The sequence below is a fragment of the Mustela nigripes genome, chromosome 3 (assembly GCF_022355385.1).
Source record: "Mustela nigripes isolate SB6536 chromosome 3, MUSNIG.SB6536, whole genome shotgun sequence".
NCBI classification, from domain to species: Eukaryota; Metazoa; Chordata; class Mammalia; order Carnivora; family Mustelidae; genus Mustela; species Mustela nigripes.
Window position 1 is genome coordinate 61,720,108 of NC_081559.1, and position 27,159 is coordinate 61,747,266.

Genomic DNA, 27,159 nt, shown 5'->3' on the forward strand with positions numbered 1-27,159 from the left:
AAAGGAGTCTGGCACAGGGGCCCTATTCAACCCCCAAAGAAAGACAAGGCAAACTGCATGGTAAGAACCCCTCCTCACCTCTACAGGAAGGTGACCTTGTCTGAAACAATCCTCTTCTGCTGCTAATAACTTTCATACTCCACCCTCCTTCCTCTAAAAACCTTCCTTTTTTTAAATTGATTGATTGATTGATTGATTTGTGTATTTATTTATTTATTTATGTGTGTGAGAGAGAGAGAACAAGAGAGAGCACAAGCAGGGGGAGGGACAGACAGAGAGGAAGAGACAGGGAGTCTCAAGTACTCTCTTCACTGAGCGGGGAGCTGATGCCTGGCTCGATCTCAGGACCCTGAGATGAAGACCTGAGCTGAAACCAACACTCAGATGCGCAACTGACTGAGCCACCCTGGTGCCTTTAGAAACCTTCCGTTTTGTGCAAATCCTGGAAGGGCCCTTCTACCTGCTGCTGGGATGCTGCCTGATTCACGAACCATAACTAAGCCAGTTAGTTCTTCAAATTTATTCTGTTGAATTCTGTTTTTTTTTTAACAGTATTTAACCTGGTTAATATCTTGCTCAAAGATTGGGACAATTTCTTGGAGTTGCTTCCAGGACTATTATTTTTTGATGCAAAAAGTTGCATAGCTCTTTTCCCCATAGGTTAATCTGCATATATGAGAGAATGGAACAAACGCTGCCGAAGGAGGAAGGATTTGTAAAGAACTTAAATGAAAGAATAATTTGTTAGAGTATATATTTTTTGATGAAAGCCATTTCTTCTTTCTGATTAAAAAATAATACCGAAGGCCTCCTGGGTGGTTCAGTCGGGTAAGTGTTTACCTTGGGCTCAGGTCATGATCCCAGGTCCTAGGACTGAGTCCCTCACCTGGGTCCCTGTTCAGCGGGAGCCTGCTTCTCCCTCTACCCTTGCTCGTGTTCTCTCTGTCTCACACTCTCTCTCAAATAAATAAATGAAAGCTTTAAGAAAAATAATACCTGTTTGTGGTAAAACAAACTCAAGACAATTCTTTAAAATGTAAAAATAGAAAGAAAAGAAAAGAAATCTAGCCATTTCTTCAGCACCCAAAGATAATCACTATGAACATTTGTGTGTACCTCTTCAGGCATTTATATGAGTAGACATTAGGAACACACACATTTTTTTTTAAGATTTTATTTATTTATTTGTCAGAGAGAGAGGGAGAGAGAGCGAGCATAGGCAGACAGAATGACAGGCAGAGGCAGAGGGAGAAGCAGGCTTCCTGCGAGGGATGTGGGACTCGATCCCAGGATGCTGGGATCATGACCCGAGCCAAAGGCAGCCGCTTAATCAACTGAGCCACCCAGGCGTCCCGGAACACACACATTTTTTAAGACAAAAACGGGGTGCCATACTCTTAACAACATTCCCTTGAGCCCTTTAAAAAACATTCAGACACATAGTTAATCAGGTAAGTATATAGAGAGATAGTCTTCACTTTACTGTTTGTAATGCTACATAGTATAGGAATTCTATTGTAGTTACTTTGCCAATCCACAATTAACATTTAAGTAATTTCAATTCAAATGTTATATAAGGCAAACATCCATGCGTGTTTGTTTGACTAACTCTTTAGATTTTATACCTAAAGTTTACTGACTATGAATACGTAAAACGTTTGAAATATATTCTCAACTTGCCCTCCAAAAATGTTAAAGACGCATAGAATTGTTTCAAAATCGTGAAAGGGTAATTTCTCCTTCACAGGAAAGTTACCTGGAAGGAGCCTTCCGATGAAAGGAAGTGGTGAGGAAAGATGGAGGACCAGGAGAAGGGGATGACGCTCGATGTGTTTCTTAAAGTAAAAGTCATCCGTAAGAAGGTAGAAAAAAATGAGTGCAGACTGGCGATTTAAAAAATAATAAGAATGAAAAAGGTTAGGTGTTACATGAAGTCAGACACCAGTTTAAAGCAGTTGCTGCGAGAACACTCATGTGAGACAAGTTACCTAAAGGAGAGAAACCCAGAACTTTTAGCTTGAATGAACTGGAAAGTTACTGTTTTGTTCAGAAGATTGTACCAGATAGCAAGAGATCGTGCCTAAATCTGTTTTCAAATATAATACTTCCAACTTTTCCCTGGGCTGGAAAAACAAGCCCTCCTTCTCCTACTGTACTTAAAAGATGTGTTGTCTTCTTTTTCCCCATATGTCTTCAGTTTAGACCAGAACCCAGTACGTTAGAGAGCTGGTTAACAAACGTCCTTGAGGAGAAAATAATTTTACAAATGGAAGTCATTATTTAGAAGTGTTTCCAAAGTGAATTAAGATACCTTTTACACTTCTACAAATACTTAAGTCCAGGTGTGTTGATTTAAGTGGTTAAAACCATTATTAGTTTTGCAAATCTGGGGAAGAGAAAAACGTCTTCTTCTGGATACTCTTGTTCAATCCGTTCACCCTTTCTCAGGTGCCAGCTGCCACCACTTTGTCCCAGCAGGTCTCTCCTCCTCCAGGCCAGCTCTGTTCTTTCAAGATAGGACTTTCTCGGGGTTGGGGCGGGGAATGGGGCAAAGATCGTATTGCTCTCACTCTGCAAGGACTAAATGCTTTAGTTTTTGTTTCCTTCAGGCACTCCTAAATGGTACTGACTTATCTGATGAACTTCTTTGAAAATTAATGGCTGGTGGTAGTTCAGTGTGTTACTATTTCTGATAACAACAGCAATTATAGAGTGGCCTCCAATGTCTCAGTGGGAAAAGATCCCTTCTATAAAGGGAAATCAGGTTTCTTCTAACAAGATGTTTTCAGGTAAACCTGAAATCACACCAAGTGAGAGAACAGTTCTTGGTTTTTTTTTTTTTTTTTTTTAAAGATTATTTATTTATTTATTTGACAGACAGAGATCACAAGTAGGCAGAGACACAGGCAGAGAGGAGGCAGAGAGGAGGAAGCAGGCCCCCCGCCGAGCAGAGAGCCTGATGGGGGCTCAGAGTTCTTGGTTTTTATTCACAATTACAGATACTGGTGGAGAAATCCTGACAAATATTTCAACAAAACTTTCATTTTATTTAATTTTTAATTTTATCGAAGTAATACATGTATGCATGCTTTTAATACAGAGAAGAGCACATAGGACCTTTAATAAAAATAGCCAGCTCCTGCTGCATGGCCCCATTCTCAAAAGCACTATTATATTTCATGATATGTACCCAACCCCAATTTTTCAATTACCTGCTCACTATCGTGGCAATTTGAGATATCATTATTGATTCATTTCCCTGCATGAAAAATGAAAATCAAGTAGTCTAATGCACCCCTCCTATCACACACTACAAATACCTGTCCCCTCTTTCTGTCTTCCCACTATAGTCAGAACATACTTTGGGGTTAAGTCCATGTTTAAGATGTATATTAAATAACTGTGCCTATCACTCACAGCTGAACCACATCACGTTTTATAACTTATATTTCTTTTCTTGTATTTATTTTTGTTTTATGTGGACGTCAAATGGCCCTGTGCTGTTCTGTTTCCTTAATTTCCTACATACCAACCCTTCGCACACCCTCGATATTCTGACACGGTTGTTAAACCCTTCGTGAAATTAGACATATCAGTGAACTATTAGTACCGCTTTTTCATGGATACAGTCTTCCTGGGGACGTTTGTCTTTTTGCGCTCACGGCTGCTACACAGAGGTAGTCCTGGAAAGTTCCTCTACCCATACCCTGAATATCCCCATCCTGCTCATTAGTAATCTATCCATTTTAGTTTGGGTTTCATGCCCTCCTCTTTTTTATCAACTCTCTCATTTTGAAAAAAACACATGGTTCAGTGGCCTTTTGAGAATGAGGACGTCGGAGGTACGTATGTTGAAGTACTACAAATCAGAAACTCTATTTTGTCCTCAGGTCAGATTGTGGTTTGGCACGGTACAGAACGCAAGGTTGGAAATTAGTTTCCCTCAGAATGTTGAACGTAGTGCTCCAACTGGAACATGGCCTGCGTTGCTGTTGAGAAGTTTAGTGAATCTGAACCCAATTCTATATCTTGTCCTGAGAGCTGATTTTTCTCTCTGGAAAACTTTTAAAGCTTCCTGGTGATAAGCCTTAATATGGGCTTTTCTTCCTTCCTTGTGCTAGACCCTTCATGTGCCTCTTTGATCTGAAAAATGTGTTCTTCAATTCCAAACTTTTTTATTCTATTGCTTTGATAATATTGTCTTCTCTGCTTTCTCTTTTCTCTGATTGTGGAACTCTTATTCATTGGCTATGAAGCCTCTGATGCTCTTGTTTTTTCTGTTCTATTTTCTCTTTGCTTTGTATTTAGTTTCTGAAAGAGTTCCTCAAAATCATTCTTTTGTTTTTATTTGTACTGTTACATTCTTTTTAATTTCAAGAACTCTTTTTTTTAATGTTTCTTCTAAAAAGGATTTTGTTCTTATCTCATGGATGCAATATCCACTTTTGTCTCTGAAACAGAGACAAATGTCTCTATGTTATATAGAGACATTTACACTTCTACGGCTCCATGGAATGGCTTATAACATACAGTATAATGGTAAGGAGCTTAGACTCCACAATCAATTAAAATGCCAGTAGTGCCATTGATTATGACGGACGACCTTAAGAAAGTTACCTGACTTCTGCTTATCAATTTTCTTAGTAAAATATACATAATAAGAGTACCCATTGGATAGGGTTGTTAGAAGGTACAAATGACATTAGTAGGTACTATGCAATTAGAAGGGTCCCTGAAAAATGGTAAATCTAGATAATATGTTACTGTATCTATTTCCTCTGAGTTCCTTTTTTCCCTGATTTTGTTTGACATGGTCTTCATCTTTTGTGTTAGACGCCTTTCTCCGATAACTGATGATCCTTGGCTGTGTGCTCACATTTGAGGGTAAAGAACTAAAAAACTGATGGAAGCTCTGTGTACTTTTGGACCCCTTACTTGCCATGTTGGAAACATAATTCCCTGAGGCTGTCATGCTGAAGAGACCACACTGAGGGTCCAGAGAGGGGCTCGAGGAGGGTCAGCTCTTGTAATCACTACCTGCAGCCACAAGACACCCACTTCACCGAACCAAGTCAACCCCCAAAGCCATGAGAGGTCATAACAGTAACAAATGAGTGCTGTTGATTTATGCCATTAAGCTATGCAACAGCAGAGAAATAATACAGAGAAGGAGAATGAGCTCCAAGATGAACACGGACCCCAGCTAGTATCAGATGACTAGACAATTTAGTTGTTCAGAAACCCCCTCCTGGATCTCTATTCCTAGAGATCTACTAAAGAACATCCTTGTTTGATTCTCCACAGACATTAAAAATGTTTCTCTCTCCTTCGTTCAAAGTCAATTGTAGAATCACAGCTGTGAGGTATAAGAAGACAAGTCCCTCTAAGGCACTGTAATCACTTGTTCCCTAAGTATTGAGATAATGTATAATAATAAACCACCTACAACAAACACAGTGTCATTTTTATCTTGATCGATAACACTCTTTTCCCCTTTGCATCTCATCACTTCTCTCCCTCATCTAAATTCATTCGTGTGCCAGAAACAGGATTTCAGAAAAGAGATTCCTTTGCAAACTCAAAAGAGCACTTCAAATCCAGGGGGTAAAATGAGGTGAGAGTGTCACAGAAGGGTTCTCAGAAGCTAAAACAATTCTTTGAAAAGAGATGACCACAAGAATTAAGGCTTGACTTTTAGAAGCTGGTAATTCAGCATGAAATGATGTGCAGTGTAATTGCCAGGAGTCTATTTGTTTAAGCTATAGTGCAGTTATTACCTTGTGAGAGGGATTTTTGGACTTTGAACATCTTGAGAGAGACCTTGGGTCTAAAACATATTTATTTCAAGTCAATAGATGTTACTTACATTTCACTGTCTATTTTATTTCCTCCACTGAGAATGAGATTAATCTTCACCTAAAGAACTCACAGCTACAAGGATAGGTAAAGGCAGACAGTAGTCAAGGAGATCTCACAGGGGAGAAGGTAACTAAGCATCCCAACTGAAACACTTAAACAGTTGCTAACCATGAAATCGGCCATTCAGAATGTAACTGTCAAATTCAACCACACTTACTGAAAATTTTACTTGGTGTTAATTCGAAATGTTTCAAAACTCTTAAGTTTAAGATGAATAGCTTACTAGTTTCTGGGGGAAATTTTCCCTATTCTCATTTTACTCCGTTATAGTGAACTATGGGGAGCTAGTGTAAGTTGCCTGAAAGACATTTACTGAAACTGTCATCACCATTCCCTGTTTCAACCTTAACCTTCGGCTGTTAAGTGCTAGATGTGTGAATATGTGGAGGATGAGGATCTATCCTGTAAGAGACTTAGATTAAAAAAAAAATCATTGTACTCCTTATCATCACTATCTTTATTATTTAATCTTTTTTTTTTTTTTAATCTTAAACTGCCTCAGAAATGATTCAACCACTTTGATCTCCTTTTGAAGTGGGTGTAGGCTATGGGTTGTGGTCAAAGCAATTGTAAACTATGGAACAGAGCAGTGGTTTCTAACTTGAGCACACTAATCAGTATCACTGGGAGGGCTGGGTAAGACACAGATATCTGGGCCCCACCACGGTTTTTGATTCAGTCAGTCTGGAGGGGAGCCTGAGAATTTACATTTCAACCAGTTCCCAGGTGCTGCTGCTGCTGGTCAGGGACCACACTTTGAGAACCACTGAAACAGAGCCATCAAAACCATTATGAGGACCCATAAGTGGTGTGTGCTTGCACACGTGCGCGCGTGTCTGTGTGTGTGTGTGTGTGTGTTATCAAATTATCCTGGGCGAGGAATCCATCTTAGCTGATTCTTTGGAAACAGTCAACGTCAAGAAGAAAGCACAGACCAGCCAAGTCCTCAAGGTGGAACCCAAAGGGCTGACAGAGTGCTGAGGAAATAAATGTGACAACATGTAACCTCCAAAGTGCTTATATGGAAAAGAGCTCAAAGCATGCATGAAGATGGGAAAGTCATCAGTAATACTAGAGCCAAGTTGGGCCTTGAGACTGTGTGTAGATTTGGACTTATCAAATTAAGTCAAAAGAAATTAATATTCAAAGAACTCAGTGCTATGACATCATAGATGTCATAACTGGGGGACCTAAGGGGTTTTCTTTGAACACAAATAGAGTCATTGAAAAGGGTAAAATCTTGACAAGTGTCTCTCAAATAGAAAACATCATCATCATCGTCATTGTACTCAATATCATCACTATCTTTATTATTTATTTATTTATTTATTTTTAAATTATTTATTTATTTGACAGAGAGAGGTCACAAGTAGGCAGAGAGGCAGGCAGAGAGAGAGAGAGAGAGGGAAGCAGGCTCCCTGCTGAGCAGAGAGCCCGATGCGGGACTCGATCCCAGGACCCTGAAATCATGACCTGAGCCGAAGGCAGCGGCTTAACCCACTGAGCCACCCAGGTGCCCCTATCTTTATTATTTAAATGGATTTGAATTGTGCTAAATAATTAACATACATTGTCTTTCTTAAAGGCAACACTGTAAGATAGGTCTACTAAATCCATTTTAACTGAGAAGAAGGCTCTGAGACTTGATGCGTAACAAGTGGCAAAGGTGGTATATGAATCCTAGTGCTTCTGACTCTAAGATCTTACTGTGAAATATTCCGGTAACATATATTTTAACAATTAAATTTTGGCCCACTTAATTTCAAGTTATTAAAAAATTCAACAAAGTTTGTTGGGACCTGTTGTTATTCCAAGAGCTTCCCATGGTTGTGTTACACTTTTATATTCCTCACTACCCATATGCAATAGGCAAAAGATAATGTCTTAGTGCCAAACCTGCCCATGATAGGCAAAGGTTTTCCTTGATACCCCAGATTGCCTGTTCAAACCTTATCTGCCTCTGATAGCACTGTGAAGATTTATTTAGTCTATTCATAGTCTCTGCATTCTTTACAATCATATAAAAAGCTAAGATGACAAGGTCAAACCTATAACTTCTCTAGATGTATTATCATCAAGTGAGAACATATTGTATCCAAGGAATAAATGCTGGATGGTGAATTTTAATCCTTGACAGGTATCCCTAAAAGAGCCTTTGTGGGGACGCCTGGGTGGCTCAGTTAGTTGGACGACTGCCTTCAGCTCAGGTCATGATCCTGGAGTTCTGGGATCGAGTCCCACATCAGGCTCCCAGCTCCATGGAGAGTCTGCTTCTCCCTCTGACCTTCTCCTCGCTCATGCTCTCTCTCACTGTCTCTCTCTTAAATAAGTAAATAAAATCTTTAAAAAAAAAAAAAAGAACCTTTGTGTATTTCTCCTTTGTAGAGCAGGGAAAGGAGACAGAGATAGAATGGCAGGATGTGCGGTAGAGAGTCCTTTGGAAGAAAAGAGATGCTCTTTTGTGGTGAGGCCCTCACTTTATTTATAATGAGTCCACCTCAGGATCAAGAGTCTTGTGGAAAAATTATTAATAATTGTGGACTGTTATAAGTAATAAAAGAGAAAGTTATTAGTCTTTATGTATTAACCAACATATATGTGTGTGTGTTATGAATTCACTCCTGTAAACATTGTGTGTGTGTGTGCATGTGTGTTATAAATTTACCACTAAAAACATTAAACATCAATGGGGACAGTTATCTTTATCACGAGGTAAGATCCTTCTGTCCAGGCAAAGGGCCTAGAGTGCCGGGAAATGGAGCCCGGTGGTCTCGTGGCCTACCACAAAGAGAGAACTTCCATGATTGATGAAGAGTTCAAAGCTGAGTCAACTTTCCTATAACACAACCGCACTCAATTGAGCGCAAGAAGTCTTCAAGTATTTCGTTCAAGGTTGAGCAGCTTCAATGGCCAATTCAACTTAGAATGCTGAGAAGAATGACCCCATATTTCACTCATCTGTGTAGAGCCCAAAGAACTGTTCTAAATCACAAGAAATACCTTTCTTCTGGAACTGAAGAGTGACCCAGTCATCCCTACTACCTTCTACTTTCTCATTTCCTGGCCAAGGTAGTGGTAAAATTGAGGAGCACTAAAGACATTTTGTTTTCTCCTTGTCTTGGGATAAAATCATCTGCTATGGAGAAATGGTTATGAAACTTAATCAGGGCTTGAGGAAAAATCCTGCATCTGAAAACTTGTTAACACCCTTGTATCACAGTGACTGGTTTTTCTGTCTAACACTGGCCTGAAGTAAACAGTCTTTGAAGATAGAACTTCATAGCAATCTCCAGAATGAGAAAGTGGGAACTTATTCATTCATTTATTCTTTCAAGAAATATTTACTGGCTGACTTCTGGGTGGCACAGCATTCCCGTGTTTTCTTGTTGGGGGTTAAAACAGAAAATTAGTGGCAGCTTAACCCTCACATTCCAGTGCCTGATGTTGAAAAACTGGAAAACGGAGGTCGGGCTTGGTTTTTGTTTCCTCCCAAAATTTTTAGAAACCTCCTGCCAACTGAATTTCCTGGTGAAGGTATAAGATTTATTGTTCAATGACTGGGGAATTCATGGATCCTTGGATGTCTAGGAGAGGGGATCAAGGTCATGGGCCACTGTGGCTCCCAAATGCTTTTGGTAAAGAGCATGAGCTGGGAAGGTCAGAGAGTCATTCATTCTTTGGGCTTTGGTTTTCAAGGGCTCCCCCCACCTCCAGGTTTTTTTTGCTGTTGTTGTTGTTTGTTGTTTGTTTTTTTAAAGATTTTATTTATTTATTTGACACACAGAGAGAGATCACAAGTAGGCAGAGAGGCAGGCAGAGAGAGAGGAGGAAGCAGGCTCCCTGCTGAGCAGAGAGCTCAATGTGGGGCTCGATCCCAGGACCCTGAGATCATGACCCGAGCCGAAGGCAGAGGCTTAACCCACTGAGCCACCCAGGCGCTCCCCACCACCAGGTTTTAAATGAACTTTAAAACAAAACCAAAACTACATCCAAAGAATTAGAGAGAGAATTTCCACAGGAAACATGATCATCAAATGTGAGATGTCCCATCCAAAATTGCTAAAAATAGGAATTTGAACCAGGGTGGTCTGCTTCAAATGGCAAGGGATCTAAAACTCCATGTAAGAGTGTCAGACAAAAATGCTTCACCAGTTCAAAAGGGGAGATGATTTGTTTCAGCATGGACCCCCTGCTATTGGATGTGTTTTGAGAAATGGTGCTATCCCAGTAAAATCAAGTGGCCCCACCTGGCCTTTATCCTAGAGGTGTGCCCTGGAGAGCCGCACACCTCTAAGTTTTTTCCTGGGTAGAAAGAGACAAGAAAGTTGATGGAGCATTAAAGCCTCACTCTCCTCTTTGATAAAGACATCTGGCAGGAATCACCCTGTAATTCCACAAGAATTAGTCATTGAGAGATCTACATCACTGAAGAACAGAAAAACCTGTTGATACAAGTTTCCTGTCAGGAATAATTTGGACTGACCAATCTGGCTCTTCCACTCAATTTGGCTACTGGTTCTCAAAGACGTGAACTTCTAGAGGTGTGTTTAGGTCATGGGTAGCTTTAAGCATACGGAAGAACCCGACTGTTTTGACAACATTGAGGATATGATTTGTTTGCAAGTGTCTAATTTACCTAAAAAGAAAGAAACAGCAAGCTCCATTAGAGCTCGAGTCGTGCCTCCATGGCATACGGCAGGTTCCAAATAAATAAGGAAGCAAGTAAGTAAATAAACGCCAACAAAAACCTGTGAAAAGATTTATATAGTTCTATTTTGGGGACTTTTAATGATGAGGAATGTGGCAAGAATTAGATGGAATAAGAAGAAGAAATGCAGCCTCTAATTTATTATGTTATTCCACATAATTTGAAGATAAAGTGAGTATGCCGAGAAGGCAGATCTGGAGAAATGGAGCAGTAGCCTTATCACCCAGAGTCTGCCTTATCTCTGGCCTTCGTGTTAAGACAACGTGTTTCCTTATTGCTCCGATCTATTTTTCTATTATTTGTACTTAAAAGCATCATAACTGGTTCAACATCAGTGCATTTACTTCCACCGGAGCAAATTCCTTTTATGCATCAGAAGTGCATTTATCTCCTATTCTAGACACCCCTTTCTTACGCTGGAAGATCTAGGGAGCCAGATTAGTCATCAGATGGTTCTCCCTTCCGCCCAACCCAACCCAACCTCCATATCTTTATCTCTCTCTACCTCTATCTTCTTCTCTTTCTCTCTTTTTTTTTTTCTCTTTCTCTATTTCTCCTTCCGGAGATAGAGTCTTTTTAAAGGAAATGGGCTAGTTACGGGATAGTTTTCTAGAAGATGTTAACTCAGTCTAGAATTCCTGTTGAAATATTGCTGTTCAGAAACAGAGAGCACCTCTCTAGTGCCTGGGAAGTTCAATATACTCCAGAGCAAGACTTTATTTCCTCTTGGACAATGGTAGAGACCTTTGTCCTTGACTTCATCTTTACTGCTGTGTATATAGACCATCAGGATTTTAAAAAAATGATAATAACATGAGTCTCAAATGTGAGCAGGGAAATTTCCTAGTAGCCATATTTTAAAAAGTAAAGAGAAACAGGTGAAGTTAAATTTAATGATATATTTTTAAATCCATTATATCTAAAATATCACTTCAACATGTAGTCAATATAAAATTATTTTTTCAATATGAAATTATTGCTATTTTGCATTCTTATTTTTGCACTAAATCTTTGAATATCTGTGAAATCTTATTTTACATTTCTAGCACTCCTCAATTTGGACTAGTCACATTTCAAATGCCTAGCAGTGCAGTTGTAGCTGAACACAAATCTTTACTTCCGTTACAGCCTAAGACACATAGATGTATAACATTTGACTAGGTAGCTGCACTACCTTGTTGTTGCAATCATCTTCAGACTGCTGTCAGTCCATCATTTTATCTGATTTAATGCAGTCTTACATGTGTCATAGCTTTTGTTTTGTTTTGTTTTTAAGTAGGCTCCATGTCCAACATGAACTCATGACTCTGAGATCAAGAGTCACAGGCTCTACCAACTGAGCCAGCCAGCACCCTGTGTGTCATAGTTTCTAATAGTAAGTGAACAAGCCAGTCTTCCTGACAGATATAAGGGAAATCATTTATCTTTATCCAGGGATTTCCTTATTAGTCCTTATAATACATATTACATTACATAGAATATATATACATATATATACACACACACATATATATATATATGAATATAGAGATTATATTCTTTATTTCAAAAAGTGACTGAATGTTAGTTTTACAGCTATTAGATGGAATGTTATAATTCATCATAGGAACCCTACTTTTAAACTATGTATCAACCGAAAGTAAATATGTCTAAAGTGTCTGTTTATTCATGATAAACAAAATAGCTACTGTAGCAAACAAAGTAAAGTTTGCTTTACTATCCCGAGAAGGAGATGAACTGAGTGTCCAAGGGACTCTGCCACAGTAAAAAGAGCGTGGCCATCAGCCAAGACAACTTGGTGATACTGCTTATGAGCTGTGCGACGTTGGGCATATTTGTTAACTCCTCTTCATCTCAGTTTCCATACTTGTAGAACTAGAATGACAACACACCATGATGGAGACTGTGAGTTTTATCCCAATAGCCATTCTTCCTTTCTTTATCAGCGAAGACTCCCCAAAAGTTAGCTAGACACTAGGATGCCCAAAGTTAAGTCCACAGTCCCAAACTCCCTTGCAGTTAGATGTGTTTATGTGATTAATTTCTCCCCAAAGGGGTGAAAATGGATGTGGTGTCTGCAGCTTCCAGGAAGTTTCCATAAAAAGAAGAAGGAGATTGACTTTTGGCTTCCCATTTTCTCCCCTTCTGCGGGCTGGGATTTAGACACAGTGGATGGAGCTGAATCACCGGTTTTGAAAAATGAGAGGTAAGCAAAGTGTGGGGCATAGCGGTGCAAGAATAGGAACCTGGATCACTTAAGATTACAAAATCACTGCCAACACCCTAGATCATTTACCCAGGCTCCTAGAGAAGAAAAAAAAAAGTAATTTCTATTTTGTTTGAGATATTTATTTTCTGTTACTTGCTGCTGAACCTAATGCATGCCTAATCCATAAGGTGGTTTTAAATATTAAATGAGATAGTGTATGTCGAGTACTTTGTACTGTTCCTGGCACAAGGGAATGTCAGTGTCAGTATCTGATTGCTGCTATTATTCTTAGGATAAAATAGCTCCATAAGACCACTCTAAGGGTCAAATGAAAATTATAGTCTTAATCTGTAAATTTAAAAAATCTAAATGTTGGTCATAATTATTATCATCATTATTTAGTTATTATAAGGAATTAAATAACTGCTAGCACAATCTACTTGGATCAGTTTATCTAGTCCAATAAAAGTACAGATGCGGACTTCATTACTTTCTTTAGGTTTACTTAATTTTAGTGAATTGTGAATGTTTCCAGGCTTGTTATTATATCGATGTTTTAAAACTGATGAAATGCTCATTTGAGTAATATCAAGGAAATATATAGAACCCAACGAAACTATGGCCTCATTTATTTATTTACTTTTCCCTTTAAAAAGTTCTCCATTACAAAAATCAATGTAGTGTTTGTAGTTAAAGTACAATTACAAAATCTTAAGTAAAACGAGAGTCCATCTCCTTCCTCCTTGTTCCCACACCGTTCTTTTTTCTTCTTTAAGATATTTATTTATTTATGAGAGAGAGAGATCACAAGCAGGGGGAAGGGGCAGAGAAAGAAGCAGGGGACCCCATGTGGGATTTGATCCCAGGAACCTAGGTTCATGACCTTAGCTGAAGGCAGACGCTCAACGGGCTGAGCCACCCAGGCATCCTCACCACCCCATTCTTTAGAATTAACTATATTAACAGTTTAATTCATAATTCCTTGTAAGTAAATATTTTTTGTATAGTAACATAGATACACATTTTCTCCTTACAAAACAAATTCAATCATTTTTGCAGAAAGTTCAAAATTGCACAAAAGAAACTTTTGCAATAACTTTCAGGTTTTGTTTCATTTTGTTTTCCAATTTAAAATATCCCTTGAACATCTTTCTGTGTCAGTACATATCCATCTATCTCATTTTTAAACACTTTCTAGGGAGTCATTTAAACTTTTTACTTATGAGTTATTGTAAAATTATTTGTGAATCAAAGGAGATTGCCCTTGAAATAAAATAATAGCAGGTAGAGCTCTGTGCACTGTGAGGATTTCATTAGGTGATTCAGGAAAGTGCTTAGCCTAAAGTCTACACATAGTAAATGATTACTAGGTATAAATATTAGTTATTATGGTATTGATAATAATGATAGTTAAGTTGACCATTTCTCTGAGCTAAAACTCAGTAAATTGCTATTTCAAAGAAATGGTTTCTTATCCCCTATATCTATAAAACATTACTCAATATGTATAGTATTCCTCATATTTTCAATTTAGACCCTCTTTGGGCTCGGTTCTATGGTGAGGTAGGTGTCATATCCTGGAGGACTTCCAGCCTGAGCTTGGTTCTCTCCAGGAGCTGCTCAGCCTTTGACTATCCAGGTTGGTGCCAAAACTGAACAAAAAATATAGTCCACCCATCTGCCAGCTGCTGAGGCAGCAAAGAAGGCATTTAGTTTCTAGGGCATTTGGGAACCTAAATGATCCCTTGTTGGAAGAAGAAATGCCTGCTGGGTTGGGCCTTTGGGACCAGTGGGAATTAAATGGGCCTAATGGTTCCTGAATAGCTACCAGGCAACCAGTGACTCAGACTCCCCCAGGGAGATGAATCACAGTGTGCAGTGGGTAGCAAGTCCCTGGGAGGAGCCAACTAGGGGTGTCTGCTCCCTGGAAGGGGCCTGATGATGTGGACCGATGGCTCTGGGGCAGAGGGAGAGGCTGTGACAGGAGCTATCACTCAGAAGGGGCAAATGGGAAAATCACCTTGAAAGATGGTAGCCTTCACCTTATAAATCTCCTAATTTTGCCATTCTCCCAAATGTCTTAAGTACAATTATACCAGAGCTTGAAAAACAGACTGACTTGGGGGGGTGGGGAATGAAATCAAATTATTTTGAACAAACAGAAAATTCTGCCTCCAAAGATGTTAGGTGCCCAGGTAAATAATGTTAAAAATAAATCCAAGAGCACCTCATTTTCTAAAACTGGAGTGTTCAGGAATTCATGTGTATCTAAGGTTGGTAGTAATTTTTTTCAGAATATTTCTGATTTCTTGTGAAGCTGGAGCCTTGAATGGTCCTACCTCGATGAGAAAATAACAGTGGACTCAGTACCATCATAGACTTTTTTGTTATTGTGGCATTTAAGGGCCTGAAATCCATCTCTCATTGCTCTTGAAAAATTCTGGGTCTTGAAGAAGGAATGTCTTTCTGTAATGTATCCACCAGGGATGGGGAGCCTTTTGATAATTCCCACAAAGTCTTTGCTGGCGGAGGTCTTCCTTGGACAGGCTGAGAGACACAGGTTTGGATTTCAGTGGAAGTGCATGCCACCACCATCATTCCTGTTCATATAAAGCCATTCTCAATCCAATAAACTCATAGAATCATGGCATTTAGAACTTGTGAAGTATCTTAGAATTTACCAATTTGAATTCATTTTATAGAGGAGGTAACTGAGCCATGGAGAAGACTTTTGCCTAAGTTTAGATACCTAATAATAATTTTATTCAAGGACATTATAATATAATCTTTTATGAGTTTGTTTAAAGTCCCATTTTTAATAATGTATCACTAAAACTTTACTGTGTGTTTATTGAGGTTTAAGCTGTAATGTTAAGTAGACAGGTGAAAATAAAGGCAATTTTTCTTACTGCTTAGGTCATAAAAAATGTTGGTTCTTGGTATGAACTTTATTAGTCTGCTATTTTACTAGTATTCAAGATTTCTAGTTTAAAACGTTGTAGTCACTTCCTCTGAGAAATCTTTCCTTTCCTCTCCAGAAAGGTTGGGTATCCTTCCCATGTGCCTACCCATCACCTTGGCTTTCTCTCTGATAACATTTGTAACATTATATTATAGTTGTCATTTAAATTCTGATTCCCTGTGACCTGAGCTCTGTCAAATGAAGGAGCCAAATAAGAGAGGTACAAAAATTGTAAAGAATTAAATAGTTACAAAGTTTATAAAATTTACAATTACAATTTAAAAATTATAATTACAAAAATTAATTTACAAAGTTTTAAGATTTCTAAGTAAGTAGGACAGAACGCAACACTGTTAACAGAGTTCCCTGTCTTTGCCTTTATATGCCTATTTACATGTGGGGGTGTTGGAGGTATGTGGCTAACACCATCTAGGGGACACTCCATGCTTCCTGTCTCCTGAAATTCACGTCTTTCTGTAATTCTCTCCCCTTGCATGTGGCCAGGACCTTTGACCTTCTTTGAACCAAAGAATATGGCAGAGGTAAGGAGGTATTACTCTTGAGATTATGTTACCTTATATAAACCTGGCTGGCAAGCAGGTTGTATTGCTGGTTCTGGAGGTTGTCCTTGCTGGTTCCAAGATGGAAGCCACGGGAAAGCCTGTATGTCAAGGAGCTTCACGTGGCCTCTAGGAAATGGGGGTGGCTGCTAGGAACTGAGGGCAGCATCCAGCTGACACTCAACAAGAAGCCAGGATCTTCAGTCCTACAACCGCAAGGAAGTGAGTTCTGCCAACAACATGAATAAACTTGGAAGAAGATTCTTCCCTATTTAAGCTTCCAAATAAGAATACAGCCCACGGGGCACCTGGGTGGCTCAGTGGGTTAAAGCTTCTGCCTTCGGCTCAGGTCATGATCTCAGGGTCCTGGGATCGAGCCCCACATCGGGCTCTCTGTGAGGCAGGGAGCCTGCTTCCTCCTCTCTCTCTGCCTGCCTCTCTGCCTACTTGTGATCTCTCTGTCTCTGTCAAGTAAATAAATAAAATTAAAAAAAAAAAAAAAAGAATACAGCCCACATTGAGGAGGGTATGTGCCTGCTGTGAATGTGTAAGATTGATGTGTCACAGACCTGTATCCCTGAAACGAATAATACACTACATGTTAAAAAAAAAAGAATAGAGCCTAGCTGACAGCATGCTTGCAGCTTTGTAAAACCAAAGAAAAGGACCCAACTAGGTCATGCCTAGACTCCAGACTCATAGAAATTGCGAGATAATAAATGTGCGCTGCTTTCAGCCACCAAATTTGTGGTAATTGATCACACGGTAAGAGATAACTAGTAGAAAGTGTTAGTTTATAAAGATGCTGCATAAAAACTATGTCTCCATTGGAAGGAAGGAAGGGAAGAAGGGAGGGAGGAAAGAAGCGGGTGAGGGGAAGGAATATAGCTTCAGTTAAAGTTTTTAGAGGATTTATTTGGACACTTTAAAATCAGTTTAGAAAACACCCAAAGAAGTTACCTTAAGAGATTTTAAGAAAATAGCAAACATCAAATATCTCTCTGATCTGGGAGGTGTAGGCAAATTTTTATGGGTGAATTCTGTGAATGTATAGGACTGAAGAGGATCTTAAGAACTTAAGACAGGTGATTTGTGTTTGTCTTCAGGTAAGGTTGTCCCTAAACCTTCCCAAACATCCACTGGCAATGATGATGATGACATGAATGTTATGAGGTTCCATTTATTGAGTTCCTCATACACGTCACACAGAATAGGAAGCAACTGTTCATGTATTTTACTGTGAACTTTATATAAATAATCCTATATTAAATAACAATAAGTTTTTACAATAAGACATAAGTATTTTCCCCCATTTTATGCACACACGTGTGCTCACGTGTTTGGAATGTATGCAAAGAGACACACGGAGAGATAGTGCTATACTCCAAGTCAATGAGCAATTAAGTTGTGAAACTGTGATTCAATACAGAATTAACAGTTCTCACTAGCTGGACATTTCCCCAAACCATGTGATTTCTAACTTTCATGCCATATTTTGAACCCAAGGTTGCTACAGATGCAAAACAAAACAAAACAAAAAACAATTCACAGAAGAGAACTGCAAATGACTTATAAGTATACAGTTCAATAGTACTTCCTCACTAGCAGTCAGAGAAACGTTTATACTTATCAGGTTGGTAAAAATTAAAACATTCAGTAATAGCAAGTGTTGGTGAGTCTGATTAGATCAATTTGCTGTATTTGGAGAGAGAGTCACCATGCATCGCTCTAAGACTTAACACTAGGGTCTATGATGTAGTTTGTAGAAGCTAGTAGCTGGTGTCAACCTAGATCTATCATTGAAAGAATGGATAATTAAAATGTGTTAGATGTCTCCTATGAAATAACGTGCAGTGGTTAGAAGCAATGAATTAGTACATATAGCATCATTTTAAAAATATAGTGTTAAGTGAATGAAAAGCACAGGAGAGAAGGCGATGTACAGTACAGTACCACTTTTGTATATTAAGACACGGATACATACCGGTTGTATTTTTAGAAGACATTTACAATAACCTGTATTGAACCCATTAAAAATGGCTGCCTGTAGGGGAGAGAAAGATAGATGGTAGGTGTCAGGGGAGGGATAAGGAATAGATTGAAAGAAAAAAAAATATGAAGGAAAATAAAGGTGAGGTCTTGACCAGACTAATAATTGTTAATTATGAACTAATTAATACATCTCTCAGCATTTGAGATTCCCCAAAAGACAACTAAAAATGCTGTGGAATGAAGCTTTATTATTATTGGCTAAAGACCTTATGTGAATCTTGGATATTTGAATTTAAAAATATGGGTACACAGCTTTTTTTTTTTTTTAAGATTTTATTTATTATTTGACAGAGAGAGACAAAGTGAGAGAAGGAACATAAGCAGGGGGAGCAGGAGAGGGAGAAGTAGACTTCCCGCTGTGCAGGGATCCCAATGTGGGACTCAATCCCAAGACCCTGGGATCTTGACCTGAGCCGAAGGCGAACACTTAAAGACTGAGCCACCCAGGTGCCCTGGGGACCTGGCTTTTTACTGGAAAGAAGAGTCACATCAGGATAATGCACACTGAAATGCTGAGGGGAAGAGAGATATTTTTTTTTTTCCTAAAAATAAAGTGGGTAATTTCTTAGATTTGTACTTGAAGAAAACACAATGACAAATATTTTGGCAAGGTGTTAGAGCTTACTCATTCATCTTGTCTTAATGGAAGAGAATCTGATGAAATCATTACATTTGAGCAGAGCAATCTTAAGAGTAGATAACACTTTATCTATGTATAAACAGCCAAAAGAGTCTTTCAGCTTGGGTTTCATGGTGCATCCCACTTATATAGACTCTAACCAATAACCGTGGGATCATACTCAGGTCTATGTGAATATTCAGCTTAACAAGGCAGGGCACACCAGTGGATTTTTTTTTTTTTTTTAAATCCCAGTCAGTCTGAGTTTACAGGGAAGGAATTACAAGGCATAGTTGAAGTACGTCTTTTCCAAACCATTACATGTATTTGACATTGTTTAGACATGTAGTTCAGAATACATTTTCAATCTGGTGTTTTAGAACTCACTTAGGAAGTCACAAATGCATGAATGAATAAACAAATAAACCAATGAAAGCAAGGCAAATGAAAATAGAAAATACAAGGTACATGTCTTTGCTATGAATAAAATGATCACCATTGGCTATGAATTTGAGGGATTATGTCCCACAATAAATGTTAGCATTTGATGAAAATGATTTTTTTGCCTATTTTGAAAAGCAGCCGATAGATGGAGGATAAAGAAAAGGTGAGTAAGAAATATAACGTCACAGAGAACATTAGCATGGACCTGTGGAAGGATGACATGGAAATTCACAAAGCATTCCATATTTAAAAAAAAAAAAGGAAATTATTCCATTTATCTATACCTTTGGAGAATGATGAAATGTTTTATATAAGTGATTGATCACTTAGCCGAATGTCTACTTTTTTTTTTTTTTTTTTAGTTCAACCCCATCTTTTTCTTAATGTAAACACTTTCTGTAGAATTTTCTAGTTTGTACAATGGTTAGAAATTAATAATACAACTTTAGGCATAAGATCTCCAGGTATCCATCAACTCTGATGTAACCCAGTAATGTCTGTAAGGGCCTTTGGGGTGTAAAGGCTTAACATCACACAAATAGCCCTGAATTCCACATGTTTACAAACCTTATCTGTTTTTTATTGGTATTTTCCTTCTCAGTCTCTGTCATTTCCTCCTGCCATGATTGTTTTAGCTCTTCTGAACCTTCTTGGCCATCCCCCTGCCTACAACATTCACATCTTTTACATCGGTATAGAATCCATGGACTTTATGACAACCACGTAGAGTAGTTATTTTTTCTTACTTCCTGGTTGCGTATCCAACTCAAATAGCCAAGGCAAATTCTGAAAGAGTAGTGCTACCCAGATTAGAAAATCCCTCTCACTGAAATTATTTTAAATCAAACTGTCATGATTTTTATTAGGGTTTTCCTGACTACTAATAGGTAAATGTGTCCCATTTGGAATTTATAGTTCATTTCATTCTACAAGGTGATCAACCAAAATGCCAGATAAAATTTTATTGGTACCTATTTTATTGTGCTAACCCTGCATTTTACTAGTGAGTTCAAAATAAGGTTTTTTTTTTTCTTTGTTCTCTTCTGCTAACTCCAAAATTTTCCAGAGGCTAACAAAACCTGAATTTTCATAAGTCCTAGCTATAGCAATAGCAAAATTTAGCATAGCTGAAGAGATATGAATAAAACTTCCCAGGCTTTTTTTTTTTTTTTTTTTTTTTCATTAGAATGCTACTCTCCAGATACACAGAGTAAGCCTCATGAATGAAGCTCTCTATGTCTATACGCTTAGCAGTAGAACTGTAACAAAATTTCAGTGAACAGCTTTTCACTGGAGGCCCTCTAAAGTTGAGCTTTTATCATGGTGGACAGCACATAAACTGTGACCTACAAACATAAGCCTTTCAAACACTAAATACAATGCCTTGTTGGTAGTAGGTACTTTATAAATAGTAGAGAACCATTCCCCTTCCCTTACTCCTTAAAATAACTTTAACCAGTAAACATTTCAACCTCATTTTTCAGAATGGAAATTAAAAATAACAATAGTCAGTTGGCTCTACTTAGAATAAAAGAAGGTACATCTAACTACCTAGGCTGGTTCCAGAAGCTCAGTGGTAAAACTCTTTCTGAATTGGTCTGCATTCTTTCAACTTAGGGGTTTCCAGAAGTATCAGCCACATTCCCTCTTTGCAGGACTGTAATTGCTAGAGTTGAGGAAGGGTTGGGTGGTCTGGGTTGTGCACCATGTCACGCACTGCCAAGTCAATCAAATGGCCATCAGAACAGCGTGAGGACAAACTGACTGCCTACATGAGCAAATCTGGGTCTGTAAGCACAGTTAGAGCGTACACAGAAGAGCAACACTTGAAGGGTCTAAAAAGCATAAACTTCAATACCCTGGACTCCCACAGTCACCCTCCAAGTCAATAATGTCTTCAATCAGTATTAATGAAAGGTCCTTTCTCAGAGGCTCACATGTTATTTTTGTGAAAGGAAAAAACATGCTAGAAGACTATCTTCTAATTCCTATCTTTGTTTCTTTAATATTATTAAATAATAATGTACAGTGAACTCTGATGTCATACTGAAACAATACTTCTGTGTAAATCTCATATTTTTATTATACTCTCAAGTCACAAATAAGACTCTATCACAAATTTACATGTAATGCATAGTCCCCAAAGAAAGAACTTCATTCCCTAAAAATGTGACAAAGCATTTGGGCATATTTCTGAGCAGTAACATTCAAATCAAGATTACCAATGAGTGGGGCACCTGGGTGGCTCAGAGGGTTAAAGCCTCTGCCTTCAGTTCAGGTCATGGTCTCGGGGTCCTGGGATCGAGCCCCACACCGGGCTGTCTGCTCAGGAGGGAGCCTGCTTGCCCCTCTCTCTCCGCCTGCCTCTCTGCCTACTTGTGATCTCTCTCTGTGTGTTAAATAAATAAAAATCTTTAAAAAAAAAAGTTCTATGTGTATTAAAAAAAAAAAAAGATTACCAACAACTGATAGGTGACCATTTTCAATGAAGAAAACTATAGAAAACAATTGAATCAGTTTACCATTTGTAGCAGAAATAAAATAAATAAAATAATACTTGATGTATTCCATGATACTTTAAAAACTTCCCAATCATGGCAAATGCAAAAAGAAGCCTATGCATATCTAATATCTAATATTTTTTTCATGACATACATATAAAGTACAAGAACTCTTATGGCAATCAGAAGTTTTTGTAATTTTTAAAGTTGATTTAAGAATGTCCAGTGGAAAGCCACTTTTACAGCATAACATTACAATAATTAAAACATGTAGAGTTCATTAAATTTAAGAATATTCTTTTATTTTCCTTCTTAAAGGTCAACAATTAATCCATGTTATTGTGATTTATTTTGTCATCTACCTCAATTTCAAACTTGCAGAATTAACTTATCTGCAACTTTACTTTTATATTCTTGTGTTCAAAGTTCTTTCTAGGTTTCTGAAAATACTGGTATTTTTCTTCCCCTTGTATAGGAGGAGGTGCTTTTTTTGGAAGGACGGGAGTTGTCTTTAAAAAAAGAAAAAAAAAACCATGAAATGTGAGTGGGCATTCAATTACACATTTTAGCTTAAAATGGGAGGGGATGGTTGTGGAAAATACTCACAAAAAGAGATCTGTCATGCAGACTCTTCAATTCGTTCATTTTATGTGATTCTAAAGTGTAACCTCCATCAGATCCCCTAGGAGAACAACCGTCCAACAGCATTATATTAAGGGCAGTAAATAAGGCTGTTCCAAAGACCAGCCGAAAGCTGGGGCTCCTGTCAGTGGCCATAACTGAAGCTCATCATGGTTTGGACGCTGCGGCCGAAACTTCAAGCCTTATGGGCTGAGCAACAATGAAGATATTGTACAATCAGCTAGGATTACAGTGAAGAAAAACAAAGTGCCTTCAGATCATAAAAGAAATGATTATCACGAGGAAAGAGAAGTGACTGTTGGATTTAAAAGGCAACCAGAGAAAAATACAAACAAAACTAAATATAAAACATGAGCACCTTACCCCAGAGGATGTTAAAATCACAAAGAAGAATTTCCAAAGGAAATACAATAAGCTCACAGATGAAAAAGCATTTACACAAACCATTTTAGGATGTACACTTTGCTAAATGAGCTGCAAAATGAGAAAAAGAAACTGATTCATTGTAGAGGTGCATTATCTGAAGAGTACACAGTGTCCAGAAATTCTGTTGCTTCTTTCATAAGAATCAATGTGAGGTTTGCATTAGTAAAGATGGTGAAGTTGTTTTATAAGAAGGAAGAGGAGGAGGAGGAGAAAGAGGAGGAGGGGGAGGAGGGGGGAAAAAGAAAGAGAACTAGTATCAATCCAAGAAGCAAAAGGGACTGTCAACCATGTTTATTTCCAAGTGTGGAGAGGGCTTACTGCAATATAATAAAGTGCCTTCTTTTTCCTTCAACTGAGATACAAAAGTTAAAATTCTCCAGTACTCCTGAAAAGAGATGGTTCTGCAAATGATGTACTTTTTAAAATACCGTTCAATAAATAGCTTTTGTTGAAATTTAGTTCATGAAAAAGTTGCCAGAGAGGAGGGCAAAATGCGTGAGGAGGAGCAGGAGGCACAGGCTTCCAGTTACAGAACGAAAAAGTCGTGGGGATAAAAGTCACAGTATTGGGAGTATTGTCAACGGCATTCTAACAGTGCGGTACGGCGACAGATGGGAGCTACACTTGTCGTGAGCACGGTATAGACTTGTCCAACCACTGTGCTGGAGATCTGAAGCTAATATAACATTGTGTGTCAACTGTTCTTCAGTATTAAAAAAAAAAAAAAAAAAGGGTGCCTGGATGGCTCAGTTGGTTAAGCAATTGCCTTCCTCTCAGGTGATGATCTTGGAGTCCCAGGATCGAGACCCCACATCAGGCTCCCTGCTCAGTGGAGAGTCTACTTCTCCCTCTGATCCCCCCCCCCCTTTCATGCTCTCACTCTCTCTCTCTCTCTCTCTCAAATAAATAAATAAATAAAATCTTTTAAAAAAAGAGCTAAAGTTGCCATTTTATTTTTCATGAGGCAAATGACAGCAGGCACAGCAGTTAGTTGTGCAAAGTCTTGCCACTGTTTTGTTTCATGAACACTTGGGTCAAAATTTGTAACAATGTTTTTTATCCCACCATACTGGATATAAATGTTATCCTCCTATTAGTAACAGGTATCACTGCAATAATCATGAATCCTTCAGAGGAGACATGTTGAGTGTTAGAACGCTTCTCCAGTGGGAAGCTGAGAAAGGGCCACAGCTTTAAATACCTCCCTCAGGAGCTTGTGATAGGACATCACAAGAGGTGTAAGCCTCTTCCCCATCTGAGAATCACTAATCTTCTCAAAGGTTTATAAACTCCTTTCCCCCTTAAGAATAACTGATTTCTTTTTTTTTTTTTAAGATTGTATTTATTTATTCATAAGAGATACACAAAGAGAGAGAGAGAGAGAGAGATGGAGAAGCAGACTCCCATCTGAGCAGGGAGCCTGATGCGAAACTTGATTCCAGGATCCTGGGATCATGACCTGAGTTGAAGACAGATGCTTAATGACTGAGCCACCCCAGGCTTTCCAGAATAACTGATCTTTGAATGAAGATAAAGAATTTGTGGTTTTCCTCCATGCTAAGTTAGCAAGCCTCCAAAACACGGTGTGTATATACTGGATTCCTCAAAGGAATTAACTATCCTACATTTGGTAGGGCTTGCACTTTGAGATCATATATATATATATGTATATATATAAAATTTTGTTTGTTTGTTTGTTTTTGTTTTTTTTCCTTGTAGTAATGAAAGCTTTCTACCTATCCATCCCTTTATTGTGATCCCCAGCAGAAGAAAGTTGTCTGGAATTAAGGGTGTAGACAGGCCATGGGATAGAATGAAGTTTCACTTTGGCTGATCTGCTCAGCAATTCTAACCCAAACTAATAAACCAGAGGTCAAAGTCTTATGATTACAGTGATATTAACGGTACCCTCAGGTTTAAGTAAGCTACCTGGGCCTTTCACTCAGATGTGTGCATCTTGGGAAGAGAAGGAAGAGGTCAGGCAAGCCTTGGCTGTGACAATATTCACTAGCATGACTCGCTCCTGAAACAATTAGCTTCAGTAGCCACATAAGTCTCTAAGTGCTTAATGACTGTTTTTCCATCCCAATGATTGAAAAACTACATTAAAAAGTAATCTCCTTATACATCGGCATTGCAGCCCACCACTTGATTCTGTACTAGGCATCATCTTTCTCTTCAGGATCAAAGCATTCCTTCTCCCAGCTGCCAGGATGTTGGCTGCTGGTGGCTCACAATCCCTTTTTTAGGAATTCTCCTTGGCCAAAGGTTGTACTCCTTCCTGGAGTTGGGGGAGGCATAGCCCGCACTCAGTGCAGGAGCAAGAGGAGGCTGGAGCAAGTGGGGAGCTGGCCTTGCCACAGAACTCAATGGTCAAGAGAAATAATATTTTCATGCACTATTTTAAAAATAAAAAATATAAAGAATCCACCATGATCAAATATCACAGTATTAAGGCAGCGTTGGTAATAACCAATTTCTCTTTCGGCCTGAGGCTCTAATACGGCTCCACACAGAGCTCTTACTGATCCCACCTTTACTTAATATGTTCCCTACTTTGTTCATTGTGGATGTTGTATTAATTTAGATTTCTAAGAATAGTGCATAGAATATTTATCCTGGTTCCGAGCTTTTTGGCACCCCTAAATTTTGTCCTGGAGCCGAGTGCCTCCTTTACCTCGCCCTAGCCCCAGCCCTGACAAGGTGGTACCATTGCTTGGCTCATTTGCCCTACAGAGGGACAATGCTGAAGGGCCATTCGAGCAACAGAGTCCCTCTGGGACTGGCTGAAGCCTTTCTTGTGACTTCATTGCGGTCCAATCCTGCTTCCCTCATTCTCTTCCTAGTGTTATGCCGAAGAAGACCCCTTAGGGCAAGTCTGTGTGTGTGTGTGTGTGTGTGTGTGTGTGTGTGTGTTTCCCCTAAAACATTCCCATAGAAAAAAGTGAAAAACAAAACTCAGAGGAGCTGTGGGACTTGCCCAGGTTCTTAGAGCTCCTAAGTGGTAGAGATGAGAACCCAGGTATGTTCAAGACAGGTATGTCTTGAAGTCAGTGGTCCTATTTGTAACACCCTGTAGCCTAAGACCAGAATTTGAATTACAGTTAAATAAGCCAAAGGTCAAACCCAGGTATCAACAATCCCCATGCCGTGACCTAATAGTGAACTGGAAATCAGGATCTCTGATTTCCAGGAAGTAAGTCTCTGATTATGTCAGACCCTGTAGCAGACAAAAAGATGCCTGCCCTCCCCCTCCCCTCAACAAAGAGATCTACCTCCCAAACCCTAGAACCTAGGAATATGTGAACTGATGTGGGAAAATGGATTTTTTTTCAGATGTGATTAAGTTAAGGATCTTGAGATGGGCAGATTATACTGCATTTCATGATGGGCCCGATATAAGCACAAGGGGTCTTCTTGGGGAAAAAGTGAGGATAGAAGCAGAGGTCAGAGGGTTGTGACCATGAGCCAAACAATGCAGGCATCCTCTAGCATCTGGAAGTCAAGGGACAGGCTCTCCCCTAGAGCCTCCAAAAGAAACATGGTTCTACCTGACCTTGATTTTGGCCCCGTAAGACCCATTTGGACTTCTGACCTCCAGAAGTATGAGAAAATAAGTTCATACTCTTCCAAGCCTCTCTGTTTGTGGTAACTTGTTCCAGCAGCAACAGGAAAGGAATACAGATCCCAAAGGCAGCACCTTTGCCCTCATGTCATGGCTCTGCTCACCACACTCAGAGGTGGAACGAATCTCCAGCAGAAATCAGATAGAACCAGCAGAGGAATTTAACAATGACTTCTCAGTTGTGTTATATGAAAAAAAAAAAATTTTTTTTTTTTTTTTTTTTAAAGAACTTGGGTATGTGCAAGGATTGATGATCTTGTTCTGGTTCCAGATGGTCGTGTTCTCCTAATGACAGATGGAAGCCCAGGACAGACAGGCTCGTCTCCATGGAAGAGAAAGAGAAATGATGAATCTAAGAAGGCCAGCAAGATCCAAGATCTCTTCAAAGCACGCTTTTTGCTTTTCAGAGTCTGAATTGTGAATGTTACGTTCCTAATATTTTACATCGGAACAGCTACCCTTGTTTTTCTTCTCTTTCCTTGTTGCACTTGA

At 38.9% G+C, this 27,159-nt stretch overlaps 1 long non-coding RNA gene across 1 annotated transcript; it reads left to right on the top strand.

The window, feature by feature from the left end:
- On the top strand, positions 1 to 27,159 carry LOC132012984 (uncharacterized). The gene is made up of 3 exons (XR_009402833.1): positions 1 to 60; positions 12,682 to 12,833; positions 26,939 to 27,159. It is a non-coding gene; the product is annotated as an uncharacterized LOC132012984 (long non-coding RNA).